The sequence below is a fragment of the Vombatus ursinus genome, unplaced genomic scaffold (genome assembly GCF_900497805.2).
Source record: "Vombatus ursinus unplaced genomic scaffold, bare-nosed wombat genome assembly UNPS02014893.1, whole genome shotgun sequence".
Classification (NCBI taxonomy): domain Eukaryota; kingdom Metazoa; phylum Chordata; class Mammalia; order Diprotodontia; family Vombatidae; genus Vombatus; species Vombatus ursinus.
In genome coordinates this window covers 8,732,123-8,746,059 of record NW_020954671.1, presented here as the reverse complement: position 1 = coordinate 8,746,059, position 13,937 = coordinate 8,732,123, and the positions used below count along the sequence as shown (strand labels likewise).

Sequence of the window (13,937 nt, the reverse complement as noted above, 5' to 3'; positions counted from 1 at the left end):
ACAACACTGAGGCTCCTTGCACGCACAGCCTTGACGCCTTCTTAAAGCAATAAAGTTGTTGATGTTTCAGTTGACGTAATGGACGTGAGGAGGCGGGAAGATCGTAGCTACGCAGCCGCCTAGTTCACCCTAGCCCTAGCCATCTTTAGTCCGGCCACCAGCTTCTTCCGCGTTCATCCGACTCTCTCTTCCTCCGCCCCCTATCTCTCCTTGGCCAATCCCTTTCGGTCTTCCTTTCTTGGTCTACCCAATGGGAGAAGCGGAACCTTAGCCGCTACAGAGGTAATTAAGGAAAGGGGGCGGGGCCTTGGCTTCCTATGAAACTCCGCGGGGCGCCGCTGTACACGTGATTGTGAGTTGAGCGCTTTGGTTTCCTCCGTTCGGCCGCTTCTCTCCGAGGGGATTTGAACACGCTGCGAGGGCGCGCGGGAAGGCTGGACTGCGGACGCGCAGAGGCGTCTGGGAGCGGCCTTTGATCTCTGGGACCCGGGGAAATAAGACGGCAGCGTGCGCGCTTGGGTAAAGGGCATACCCCCGGCGCCCTGCGGGGAGGAAACTCCACTTCCGTGAGGAAGCTGAGGTCATAGAAAGGAAGTGCATCGAATGCCGTGAGATCCGACCACGACTTTCTTGCAACTTGACCCTGGAGCGAGTCCCGGTGAGTTTAGTGCATTACCTGTGCTTGCTGCTCTCAGAGGGACTCGGTGACACCCAGCGGACCTCCGGGGAACTACAAGGAGATGGTTCATATGGGGGGGGTTTGTTAACGTGGAGCTATAATGCCTTTAAATGTTTTGGTGGGCTTTTGTTTTTAATTCGGGGAAGCTTCCCATCTGCCTGTAATGGTTTACTGTAGTAATAATAGTTAGCATTTATATAGCGCTTTAAGGTTTGCAAAGCACTTTACAAATTGCATTTTATCCTAACGCTGCGAGATTGGAGCCGTTATTAGCTCCATTTTACAAATGAAGAAAACTGTGGAAGATAGAGGCTTAGTAACTTGCTCAGGACCACACAGCGAATGTGTCCGAGGCAGGATTTGAACGCTGGTTTTCCTGACTTTATGCAGTACGCCTCCTAGCTGCTTTCTAGTGATGACTTCTTAACCTGGGGTTTGTGAATTTATTTATTTTTTTTAATATTTAGATAACCAATGTAATTGGTTCCCTTTGTAATTCTATATTTCTTATTTTATGCATCTAAAAAGATTATTTCGAGAAGGGGCCCATAGGCTCCACCAGATTGCCAAAGGGATCTGTGACACAAAAAGGCAAGGCAAATTAAACCACTACTATTTGCTAGGCACTGTGCTAAGCTTTGGTTTAAAAGTCCAGATTGCCAAAGGGGTCCATGACACAGAAAAGGTTAAGAGGGCTGGGGCTATAACCCAAACCCAAATTGTGAATCAAATCCAAATGTCTTTCCATACGTGGTAACCTCATTTCACCCATGTTTTCAGTGGATGAGGTGTCTCAGATGCTTTTAAGTGCCAAAACTTCTTTTTTAATATTTTGAAATGAATATTTTTAAATCTGAGCATGTTGGATATAATTTATTCTTAATGACACAAGACTATGAACTTAAATTTTGAGTTCGGGTACCCTAAGGGTCTGTTTGTCCCTACAGTAAATTAGCCTCAGAGTGCTGTGCTTGTTGAGGCCTCTGTGTAATTGTGCACACGTGTCTGTGCTTTTTAAGGGCTTTCTTATCTAGCTGTCTGGCTCTTGGCTGTTAATTTTTGTTTGTGGTTTTACCAGAATTAAATACAGTGGAACAATTACTGACCTCATTCTGGACGCTATACTTTTTTTTTTAAAACTAAGTTAAATTTTTTAAAATTTGAACTTACCTCCCGAAAAGAGCATTTCTAAATACACAGTGGAACACAAAAGAAGGGTGCAAATAAAACTGTGATTCTCTATTTCATCTTGCTTGCTTTTTCAGATGTGATAAAGTTTACTCATTACTTTCAAAACTGTTTTGCGTTTCTGTGCTTCCTTATGAATTTCTTCTGTTCTCTTGTGTGTGTATGTACATAGTATATGTATATATGTATGTGTGTGTACATACACACACGAAATGCTTCAGTGGCTCTCATTTTGGCCTCAGCATTGCTAACTTTTCTCCCATCTTATTTTCTTGTTTACCACTAGTAGTTTGTCTCTCATCTTTAAAGTTTACTTCAGACTGAGAAAGCTGGTTATCAAACTTCAGAATTTTCTACAATATGAGTAAATAGCCTTCGGCCTAGGGCTTGAGCACTCTCTGAAGTGTTCTTTAGCATGAATTTAAGGACAATGCTTTTTTGAACTGTTTTGCATCTCTAGAGACTTTTGTTGTTTTCTGATTCTTAGTTGTGATATAGATTAGTGAAGTTGCTGCATCAGTGTTTTCTGCATATGTGAGGTGTATTATGATATTGTGTGTGTTTAGTTTTGTCATGGACAAAAAAAGTGTACTTTTTGTAGATGAAGTAAACAAATTCGGACATGGTACATCTTAAGAGACAATACCCTTCTCCCTCCCCTCAAGTTGTGCTCCAAAAGTGTTTTGAGATGGCTTGAGTCATTTCTTTGGGTTCTCAAGATGAATTTTGCTTACTCAATAGTTTTGATCCTTGTAGTAGGTAGGACTCTTCTCAGCTATAGAATTAGTGTTGGTTGGAATAGATTCCATACCTGTTGGTCATACTTTTTCACTAGAAGAAACTGAGGGAATTAGTCATCCTTATTCATTTAATGACAATAATAAAAGTTTATATTTTCTTCCATCATCCTAACAAAAGCATGAATTTTTCATTTTAAATTGTAGAGTTTTTGAAAGAAAAATGACTGTCCATGGTCATTCAGTCACTACACATTTGTTAAGGGTCTACTGTGTGTGAAACTTTGTTGAGTCTTGGAGATACAAATAAAAGAAGGTAAAACAGACCCTGCCTTCAGGGAGCTTACATTCTTGGGGGAGGGAGAAGAGGAGACAATCATGTATATAAGTAAATGAAAATAAATACAGAATAATGGGGAGGTGCTAGTAGCTGGAGAATCAGGAAAGGCTTCTTGTAGAAAAAAGTAGTTTTTGAGCAGAATCTTGAAGGAAATAAGGAACTTAATAGGCAGAAGGAATATATTCCATGTGTGGTTATAGTATGTGCAGAGATGAAGATGGCAGGACCAGTTTGGCTGGACCAGAGTAGGAAAGGGAGAGGGATAAGGTATAAAAAAAGCTAGAAAGGTAGGTTGAGCCAGATTGTGAAGGGTAAATGACAAACAAGAGTTTATATTTAATCCTAGAGGTAATAGGGAGGCATTGGAGTTTATTGAGTAGGGAGTGAAATAGTTGTGCCTTTGAGGAAAATTGTTTTGACCACTGTGTGGAGGATGGATTGGAGTGGAAAGAGATTTGAGGCCTTAGACCTGTTGTTATTACAACTATTGTCTAGGAGGTCCTGAAATGAGTAGACAGAAGTGGTCAGATATTGTGGAGTTCTTATTGGCAAGACTTAGAAATGGATTAGGTGTGTAGGAGGAGGAAGAGTAAGAGTTGAGTGTTCCTTTTGAAGAAAATATTCTGTTTTCTGGGATGTTTTTTATTCATAGACTAGAAAAGAAAAATGAAGTGTTTTCATTTTTCTTCACCTCACAAATAATAATTGATGTTGATATAGTGCTTATATAGTGGAAGCTAGGTTGTGCAGTGGGTAGAGCGCCAAACCAGGAGTCAGGAAGACTCATCTTCTTGAGTTCAAGTCTGGCCTCAGATGCTTACTACCTGTGTGATCCTGGGCAAGTCACTTAACTCTTTGCCTCAGTATTCTCATGTGTAAAATGAGCTGAAGAAGAAAACAATAAACCACTGTCATGAAGAGCTGGACTTTGCTGAAATGATTGAGGAACAAAAGAGTGCTTAAATGTTTGGGGAGTTCTTTATATTATCTGATTTGAGCCTCTAGCCCCTGTGTGAACTAGACACTACAGGTATTATCCAAATTTTATATATGAAATAATCAGCCTCTAGTAAGGAGACTTGCCTATATTGTTAGAGGCATGGTTGAACTGGGTTTGCCTGACTCCACTTCTAGCACCCTATCTACTACACTGAGTTCGCCTCTATTTGGAATGAATTCATCTGAAAGAAAGAAGTGTTTCTATACCTACAAAAGATTATCACTTTTTTTTTTGGTGAGGCAGTCAGGGTTAAGTGACTTGCCCAAGGTCACACATCTAGTGAAAATAATTTCAGTTTTTGTTTTTGTTTTTTGGTGAGACAATCAGGGTTAAGTGGCTTACCCAGGGTCACACAGCTAGTAAGTGTCAAGTGTCTGAGGCTGGTTTTGAACTTAGGTCCTCCTGACTCCAAGGCCTCAGCTCTATCTACTGCGCCACCTAGCGGCCCCTAAAAGATTATCACTTCAGGGGCAGCTAGGTGGCGCAGAGGATAGAGCACCAGCCCTGAAGTCAGGAGGACCTGAGTTCAAATCTGGCCTCAGACCAAACACTTGACACTTACTAGCTGTGTGACCCTGGGCAAGTCACTTAACCCCAACTGCCTAAGGAAAAAAAAAAAGATTATCACTTCAACAAAGTCTCTGGGAATCAAGCTGTTTAAATGAGCTACTGTGCTCTCCACTTTAAGCCAGTGAATCTCCAGGCTTTTAAATGCCTGTCATCTGCTAGGCCTTGTGCCTTCAGGGAGCTTACATTCCATAAGCGAGAGTATACATTTCCACAAATAAGTATGTGTAAGTTATTTGCAAAATAAATACAAAAGACTGGGGTGGGGAGTAATAACATTAATTAACAATGGGGAAAGACCTCTAGAAGGGGGTAGCACTTGAGCTGAGCCTGGAAAAGACTTTCTATTTAACTGAAACTTGCTGATGTGATTTAGCTTGTCTAGCAATGTCACCTTGTCAGTCAGTGAACAAAGGTCGAACATTTAGAGCACTAATGGTCAAAGTATTGATGGTCTAAAAAACTGTGATTCTAGTTTACCTTCTTTCCTGTCATACTGTTACCGCAGTATACTGCAGAGGCTACTACTGCCCTGCCAGGATCATTCCAGTGCCCTCCAAGGGTGGTGTTGTCTACTTTGGGAACCTCTGTATCTTTGTTGGAGGGGTTGGGGGGAGAGAGAGAGAGACAGAGACAGAGACACTGCACACTTCCTCCTACTCCACCCTCTTCACCCGTCTCTGCCACCAAAGAAAAACACATAGTGAGTATCTAACACATTTTATTTAATTATTTGAGTTGAGAGGGCAGCTTGAAGTACTAGAAAGGACAGGGGAATCTTAAAATCCTGCTTCTGACATCTTCTGGCTTTGTGATCCTGGGCAAATGTCCAATGCAGCATTAGGTGAAGGAGTTTCCTCACCGGGAACAACATATACCAGTGAAATCACTGGCCCAGACCAGCGCTAGATGTTAAAAGCTTATCCGTATGGATTTTGAAATTTCTGACTGGGTGAAAGGGTAGAAAGCTGACTGTCATGGAGAAAACTGAGAGAATGGTATGGATAGAGCCGTGTTAGAAGGGGCAATCAGAAATATCCAAATCTCAGCGGAAAGCCAAACAAAGTTCATTTAATGTGAAGAAGTGGAAGAAATTTAAGATAGGCTATGTGGCAAAGTAGATGAAGTGCTTTATTGATACTTTTCACATTGCTGTCACTTCCCAGTAAATCATTTGCAATTTATTAAGTGCCTACTTTGTGCCAGGCATTATGCTAAGCTTGAGGGATGCAAGGAAAGGCAAGAAACAAGGCCCTGTTCTCCAAGAGCTGACAGTGACTCCTCCTCAAACAAAACTATCCCTTGAAACAAAGAAGTACAGTGAAGAAAATCAACACATTGACTGTGGTCTTCTCTTTCCATACCTGTATTCTACCATCTCTCTGATAAGCAGTATGTCATGCTTCACCACTAGTCCTTGGAAATCTCAGTTGGTCACTGCGTTGATCAGAGCTCTGAAGTCTTTCACTGTTTGTGCTTTTTTGTGGTCATCTTGCAAATTTTTCTGGTTCTGCTCTTTATTGGTTCATATAAGACTTCCTAAGTTTCTCAGAAATCTTCATGTTTGCTATTTCCTATGGTTTAGTAATATTCTATATATGCTATAATTTTTTCAATATTCCCCAAATGATGGGTCACCCACTTTTTTTCCAGTTCTTTGTTTCTGTAAACAGCATAACTATAAGGACATTTTGATATTCTTGGGGTATGTGCCATGTAGTGGTATCATTGATATCTGTGGTAGTATGTTTTCTAAAATGGTCCATCAAAAATGATTAAAATCAATGTTTTAAACTCCTATGGAAAATTAGCTTTTGGAACACATTTTTCCCTGATAATATCTGTTATTTGTAAAGATGGCTTTGACTATCAACTCTATAATCTCTCCTGCAAAGAACTGCAGGGATTCCAGGTCTTCAGCTGTGTAAAAAGGTACCTTTTACCTTTCTCCTAAGTTCTGGTACTACATCTCCAGTTGCTTAGTGGATGCTTTTGCATTTGGTGTCCCATACAATGTGTCAGAATCCTAACTCTTGATCATCTACTCCCCCAAACAAGCTCTCCTGCTAACTTCTCTGTTTCTGTGAATGGTAACATATTTTCCCAGTAATTCCGGCTCAAAACTTGGAATCATGTTTACACTTTCCCTCTTTCAGTTACCTCATAGCTAATTAGTAACCAAGTCTTCCCTCTATTCAAAACCTCTCTCATGTATCTCATCCATTTTCAGTGCAACCACCCTACTTCAAGATTGTGGTTGTTTACTCATTTTTCACTTGTGTCCTACTCTTCAAACCCTTTTGGGGTTTTCTTGGCAGAGATACTAGAGTGGTTTGCCATTTCCTTCTCCAGCTCATTTTACAGATGAGGAAATTTACGCAAACAGGGTTAAGTGGCTTGCCTAGGGTCACATGGTGTCTGAGGCCGAATGTGAGCTCAGGTCTTCCTGACTCCAGGCCCAGTGCGCTGTCCAGCTCTGCCACCTAGCTGCCCTACTTCAGGATGGACTACTGCAATAGTTATCTTAGTCATCTACCTGGCTTCAATTTCTTCCCCATTATAGTAATCCTACCTACAAATTGCTGCCACATACAACTTCCAAAAAAAAAAAAATACCCCATTTTGTGGTATCTTTAGGGTAAAATCTTAGTAAATGAATCTGTGAATGAAAAGAGAGATCAGTTTTGTGACTTCTTGTATACTGTCAAGTTGTTCTCCAACATGTTTGGATCATTCTTTACCCTGAACTTCCCTTTTATCAAGGGACAGGAGATAAGCTTTGGTTGTTACCACTCTTCTAATGCTACTTTGAGTTTTTCCTTTTTTTTTTCTTGTTTCTTTGAAACTTTTCCAAAATATATAGTGATTTGATCAATGTAGTATTCTGAATATTCTCAAGTTGTTAATAGCTGGTTTGTATTATGTTAACTACTTATGTTTTTGGCTGATGTTGGGAAATTTTCTTGAAATAGATGTCCTTCTGCAAGCTTTTTTCAAGTTTGCTTTTCAAATGTGCATTTCTTGCCTTGAAACAGGATATGAGTTTTGCTGGTTGGTAATTGTGTATTTATGACCCATACTTCTCAGTTTTGTACATTGTTTTTTTTTTCTCATTTCTCTAATTTTCCCTTTTCCTCATTTTTCTTTATTTATGTTGTCATCTTGGAGGCTAATAATGTATCCAGGAGTATTGAATCTTGTATTCTTCATTTTCAGGATCCTCTGTACTCTTTGTGTATTCTTAATTTCTTTGGGCCTCAGATTCCTCTGCTTCGACTTATTTTCTTGTACAGAATGTTTTGTTGGGTTTTTTTTTTTCTAATTTTTTGGGATATCAGCAATCATAGATTGTTGTGTTTGAGCTGTCTTCTAGGTCATCACTTCTATATATTGTTAATAATCTTGCTAATTCAGTAATTTTTCTGTGCCTGTGTTTCTTGTAATTGATCTTCATTAACTGTCATTCTATTTTATGAATCAGTTAATTCTGTTGAAGCTTTTTATTACAGACTCATTTCTTCCCAATTTTTTCAGTATTTTAAAATTTTGGTTGGTTTTCTCCCAGATTGTTTTCTCTTTAGTCTCTTACGTTGACCTTGTGATTTTCTTAGTGTTATTTCTCAATTTTTTTGAATGTATTCTTTAGTTGATGGAACCCATTTTGGGATATGTTGTATGGTTTCTCTTTTATCTCCATTATTTCTGGTACTTTAGCTGGTTTAGTTGCTCTTTTTAATCCTTTTTGTTTTTGTGTTTGTATTTGTAATTTTTGAAGGACTTGTGAGGAGCTTAGCTGACTTGGAACCTCCCCCTTCCAGAGGTTTTTTGATGGATAACTGGTCTGACTGGTCTTGAATATGTCTAGCCTTGGGAAATTAACTACTCTGTTTCTTTCTAAGTTCTAAAAAGTTGGCAATGCTGCTAGTATATGTCCAAAGCCAAGTTTAAACTCAGGTTTTCCTGATTTCAGGTCCAGTGCTCTATCTGCTTCTGACACCTGGCTGCCAGGAACTAGGTCAGGGGTGGGGAACCTGTGGCCTTTTGACTGAACCCAAGTTTTACAGTACAAATCCTTTTATTAAGGGGATTTGTTCTGTGAAGCTTGGGTTCAGTCAAAGAGTTGCATTTGAGGACCTAGAGGGCCACATGTGGGCTTGAGGCCAAAGGTTCCCTTCCCCTGAACTAGGTCCTCTAATACAACGTTCCCATTTTCTGAATAAGAAGACTGAGTCTTAGAGAAGTTGCAAATTGCCCAAGTTCACACAAATAGTTAACAAATACAACACTGAGCCAGAATTCAGACTTCTCCCTATCCTAGTTCTGCTCTCTTGAGCAGCATCGAAAAAGCTCATTCACCTTTCCATGTTAGCATTTCAAATGATTAAAAATGGCTTTTATATACCAAACTCCCCCATTTCTATCTTCTTTCCCCTAGGTGAAACAGCCCTAGTTATATACCCGTTCTACACTTGTTATAATTCTGCTCGGTTACCTCTCTCTCTGTTGTCTAGTATGCTTATAAAGTCATAGATATTAGTCCCAGAAGAGACTTGGAAGTCATTGGTTCCAAACTCTCTCTTCCCTTTTTTTTTTTAAACAGATGAAGAAACTGAGGACCAAGGATATTTAAGTGACTTAGTTAAGGTGACTGATACCAAAAGGAGCATTTTCTCTGTGTAACAATCAAATCTGAATCCAGTACACTAGTTGTACTGTTTGCTTATCAGCAGATACTACAATGAGCCAATTATATCCTGGGATATAGATACCATATTACCATTGTTTCGGTCTGGGTTTGCATTAGCTTTGTTAATGTCACATTCTGGGTTCATACTGAATTTGCCAACTTAAACTTTGAGTTACCTTTTCAAATACTGTCTTCAATCCAGGTCTCCTTATTTATTGTACTAACAGAATTGACCCTTTTGATGTAGGACTTTACATTTATTACTGTTGAACTTTGTCTTGTTGGTTTGAACCCCCATTTCTAGTCTTATTAAAATCCTTTTAAGTCCCGATTTTGTCATCTTCTATATTAACTATCTCTTGCTTTGTTTCATTTGAAAAAATTATGAGTGTGTATGTATAAAAAGTGTTGATAAAAATCACATATAATTTCAGAATTGAACAGGAGTTAGATCAGAGATTTAGAGCTGGAAGGAACTTCATCTAATTCAACCCTCTTATTTTCCAAATTATTAAACTAATGTTGAGAACATTAAGTTAAGTAACTGGCCCAAAGTCAAAGAACTAGTAAGTGGTAGGATTGGGTTAGTTTGGGAACTGAAGATCTGGAGAGAATGAGGGATGTCAACATGCTGTGCATTAAAAGCTACTTTGGTAGATCTTGGTAGCATACTTCACATTGAAGATGCAGCTGTTCTGGGCACACAGGAAACTCTTTTTAAAAAAAGTAAGCTCTCTTTCAAGTTCACCTGAAAAAAGACATTTGTTGTGTGCTGCTCTTTTTGCCATTAGATTTGTGACAGAAACAACCAGAGTAATCAAGGCAGAGAAATCTGATACCCCCCCTCCCCCCCATGGAACTTAAATTTGAGAAAAGCCCAGGCCGGCCTGCCTGCCTGCCTTCCTTTCTTTCTCCCACTCTGCCTCCCTCCCTCCCTCTTTTCTTTTCTTCCTTCCTTCCCTCCCTCTCTCCTTCCCTTTATACTCCTGACTCTTCAATATTCTTTTGTCATTAACTTCTCCTCCCTCCCACTCTCCTGCTTTTCAGCTCCTTTTATATGTGTTCTTTCCCCATTAAAATGCCCTCTTTGAAGTGAGAGATTGTCTTTTTGTTTGTCCTGGTCTTTACCACAGTACCTGGCACTTAGTAAGTGCTTGTTGGAGAGAGATGCTAACAGAAATGCAGCCTCCTCGGTATTGCTTAGGATGAGGCCCACTACAACCTAGTCAACAGGTTGTCATCGGTCTTTGCCTAAAGATCTCCAGTAAAAGGGAACATTCTATGTCTCTAGCAGTTTATTCTGTTGTTTGGAATTGTTAGAAAGGCAGCTAAGTGGCACAGTGGATAAAACAGCTGGCCTGGTGGCAGGAAGACTGATCTTCCTGAACTCAAATCCGGCTTCCAACACTTACTTGCTGTGTGACCATAAGCAAGTCACTTAACCCTATTTGCCTCAGTTTCTTCATCTGTAAAATGAGCTGGAGATACTACAGTATCTCTGTCAAGAAAACCCCAAATGGGGTCATGAAGAATCAGACACAACTGAAAAAAACGACTGAATTGTTAGAAAGTTTTACCTGATATCAAACCTTAAATTAGTCTGTATCTCTGCATAGTGCTCCTGGTTCTGGCATCTGGGGCCATGCAAGTTTAATAAATATTTCTTCTTCCTGAACATAGCCATCATTTCTTGTCTCCTCCCCATCCTCTCCCCCCCCCCATTCTCCAGACCAAACATCCAGTTCCTTTAACTGACCCTCACATGACATGGATTCCTGGTTGCCTTCTTCTCCATGCTTTCCATCTTATCGGTGTTGTTCTTAAATTGTGGTGCCCAGAACTAAATGAAGTGACCCAGCTATTGTCTGACAAGGGAAGAATTCAGAGGGAAGATCACCTGATTTCTGGGAGCTTTTGCCTTTCCATGCAGCCCCAGATTACATTAGCTATTTTGGTGGCCATAGTGTACTGCTGACTCATGCCTGCAGGTCACTCAGACCCCTGGCTCTTTTTCAGACAAACTGCTGTTATTAGGGTCTCCCTCTTCCTATACTTGTGTTAACACGGTGTTCTAACCTATCAACATTCTCTCTGAATCCTGATGTTGTCATCCTATGTGGTAGCTATTCTTTCCAGCTTTGTGTTTTCTGCAAATTTAATGGACATGCTATCTTTGACTTAACTAATATGCATCTCTATATCTTTTCCACAAGAATAGTATGAGATATTTGATCAAATGTTGGCCTAAAACCTCTGTAAATATATCCATACCCTTCTCCTGATCTGCTGGTTTAGTAACTTTATTAAAAAAGGAAGTAAGATTAGTCTGGCATGACCTGTTCTTGGTGAAACTGTGCTGGCTCTTTAATTAGCACTTCCTTTTCTAGTACCTACCACCTCTTTAATGATTCATTTTAGAATTTTTGCCAGGAACTAAAGTTGGGCTAACTGGCCTATAGTTGGCAGACTTGACTTTTTGAAAAATCAGGACAAAATTTGCTGTTCTTCAGTCTTATCTCTTGTATTCTCCATTAGCTTTCAGATATTGCTGACAGTGGCTCAGCAATGACATCTGTCAGTCCTTTCAGTTCTCAAGAATGATGGACTTCCAGATCAAGTGATTTGAATTTACTTTTTTTTTTTTTTTTTTTTGTGAGGCAATTGGGGTTAAGTGACTTGCCCACAACTAGTGGGTCACACAACTAGTAAATGTCAAGTGTCTGGTCTGAGACCGGATTTGAACTCAGGTCCTCCTGACTCCAGGGCTGGTGCTCTATCCACTGTGCCACCTTGCTGCCCCTAAGTGATTTGAATTTACAAAGGACAGCTGGGTTGTCTGTCCGATTAATTATCCCTATTAGCTATTCTTCTCTCTTTCTCTTAGCAGAGAACACATGCAAAATAAGAATTAAGTAGCTTTACCTTCTGTCTTTTGTCACTAATCACTGTCCGTCCTAGGCAGCAGTCTCCTCCCTTCTTTGATCTCCCACTTTCCCTCAATTACTGGGAAAAAAAACAAAACAAAACAAAAAAAAAAAACAAGCCTGACTTCTATGAGAGAAAGTTGAAGGAGAAAAAGAATAAGATTAAGGAGGATTAAGGATCTGAAGAGAAGGTAGTTGGCTCTGTAAGTAAAACAAATTAGGAAAGCAAATTAGTAATTAAAACAACCTGGTAGAATAAGGAGTTAGTGGAAGTGGATGTGGGTGCTGGGTGTGGCCATAAATGTTGACTCCCTTCCAATTGACATCAGCTCTTATATTCATTGGCTTGCTACAAATCTGTCTAGCTGCTGTTACCTAGCTCACATTTCTTCCTGTAGGATCATAGAATCATAAATTGAGAGCCGGAAATGACTTCTTAAGTCATCTAGTTCAACTTTCTCATTTTGCAGAGGAGGAAGCTTGGTCTCAGAGAAATTATGTAATTTTCTAGAGGACACAAAGGTTGTCTAGTAACAGAATCAAGATTTGAACCCTGGTTCTTTGACACCAAATCTAGCACTCTTTCTTTTTTTTTTTTAATTAGGCAATTCGGGTTAAGTGACTTGCCCAGGGTCACACAGCTAGTGTCAAGTGTTTGGTCTGAGGCCAGATTTGAACTCAGGTCCTCCTGACTTCAGGGCCAGTGCTCTATCTACTGTGCCACCTAGCTGCCCTCAACCACTCTTTCCATTGCACCATGCTATTCCATGAGAAAACCATGAGAGACCATAACAGTTGTTCAATTTGGAGTCTTTGCTCAGTGTTCCTCCTAAAATTCCCTTCCTCCACACAACCCTCACCCCCACCTAGGTTCAGATCACATTTCTTCTTCTAAAGATGTTCTAGCTCATAATCTTTCTTCTGAACTCTTGTAATATTTGTTATCTATTTCTTCATTTGGTCCTCATGCACTGCTTTGTGACTTTTAAACTGTTATTTCCTTGTTTTTTTTTTAACTTTTGTTGTATAATATCTTGATTTCCCAGCTATTCTTCTTGACTGGCACTCAGGACTTTGCATTCTCTGCATTCCCTCCAGTGCCTAGCATACGTATATATCCTTAAATTTTACTTGCCATGTGGAGCACTGACAGCCTGTTTCCTTGTTGGACAGCTCCAAGATAGAGAAGCAAAATGATCAGGTAACTTGCAGCATCTGCCTTTGTGGAACTCACAGGCTAGTAGAGAAGAATTGGCCTTTGGCTTGTATGTGAGTAGGACCAGGGATTTAGACCTTCTTTGACCTGGGATTCCAACTCATCTCATTTTTTAACCTCTTAGCCCCAGTTGTCCAGTCTGACCTCTAGAAGAAAAGTCTTTTTTTTTTAAAACTCTGTAACAAACACCAAACAAAATAATCATTTTCATATACAAAGTAGAACAGAAAAAGGGAATTGTGCATGAACTTGTTTTTCCTTTTATGTATATAATAAATACAAAGTATAACTTCCTTTTGAAATTTTTGCTCAGAACATAAATAAAATAAGTATTTCCATATGTGTAATAGAACAGGAAAAGAGGATTTTATATGAAAAGTGAAACTCTTACATACAGCTTACTTTTATTTTTAAAATATTTAATAATTCATCATTTAACTTTATCTAAGATTATTTCTGCATTTAAAAAATGCCCCAATGAACGTCTCTCCTTTCTTTTTAATTTGGCTCCCCTTCCCTTACTCTATCACTTGCCATTGTGCCATTAGGAAAAAAAAAAAGAAACAAAGAAAAACAAAAACAGAACCTGTCTAACAAAT

The 13,937-nt window shown here is 39.6% G+C and overlaps 1 protein-coding gene across 2 annotated transcripts in view; it reads left to right on the top strand.

Annotated features, from left to right (window-relative positions):
* The first annotated feature begins 375 nt into the window (after positions 1–375).
* WDR89 (WD repeat domain 89) overlaps positions 376–13,937 on the top strand; it is a 28,619-nt gene continuing 15,057 nt past the window's right edge. Inside the window, exon 1 of one of the 2 annotated variants that reach the window (XM_027842889.1) lies at positions 376–658. The gene's annotated coding sequence lies outside the window, so the exon portion shown is untranslated. The remainder of the gene's footprint in view (positions 659–13,937) is intronic. The other variant, XM_027842888.1, reaches the window with a different exon arrangement.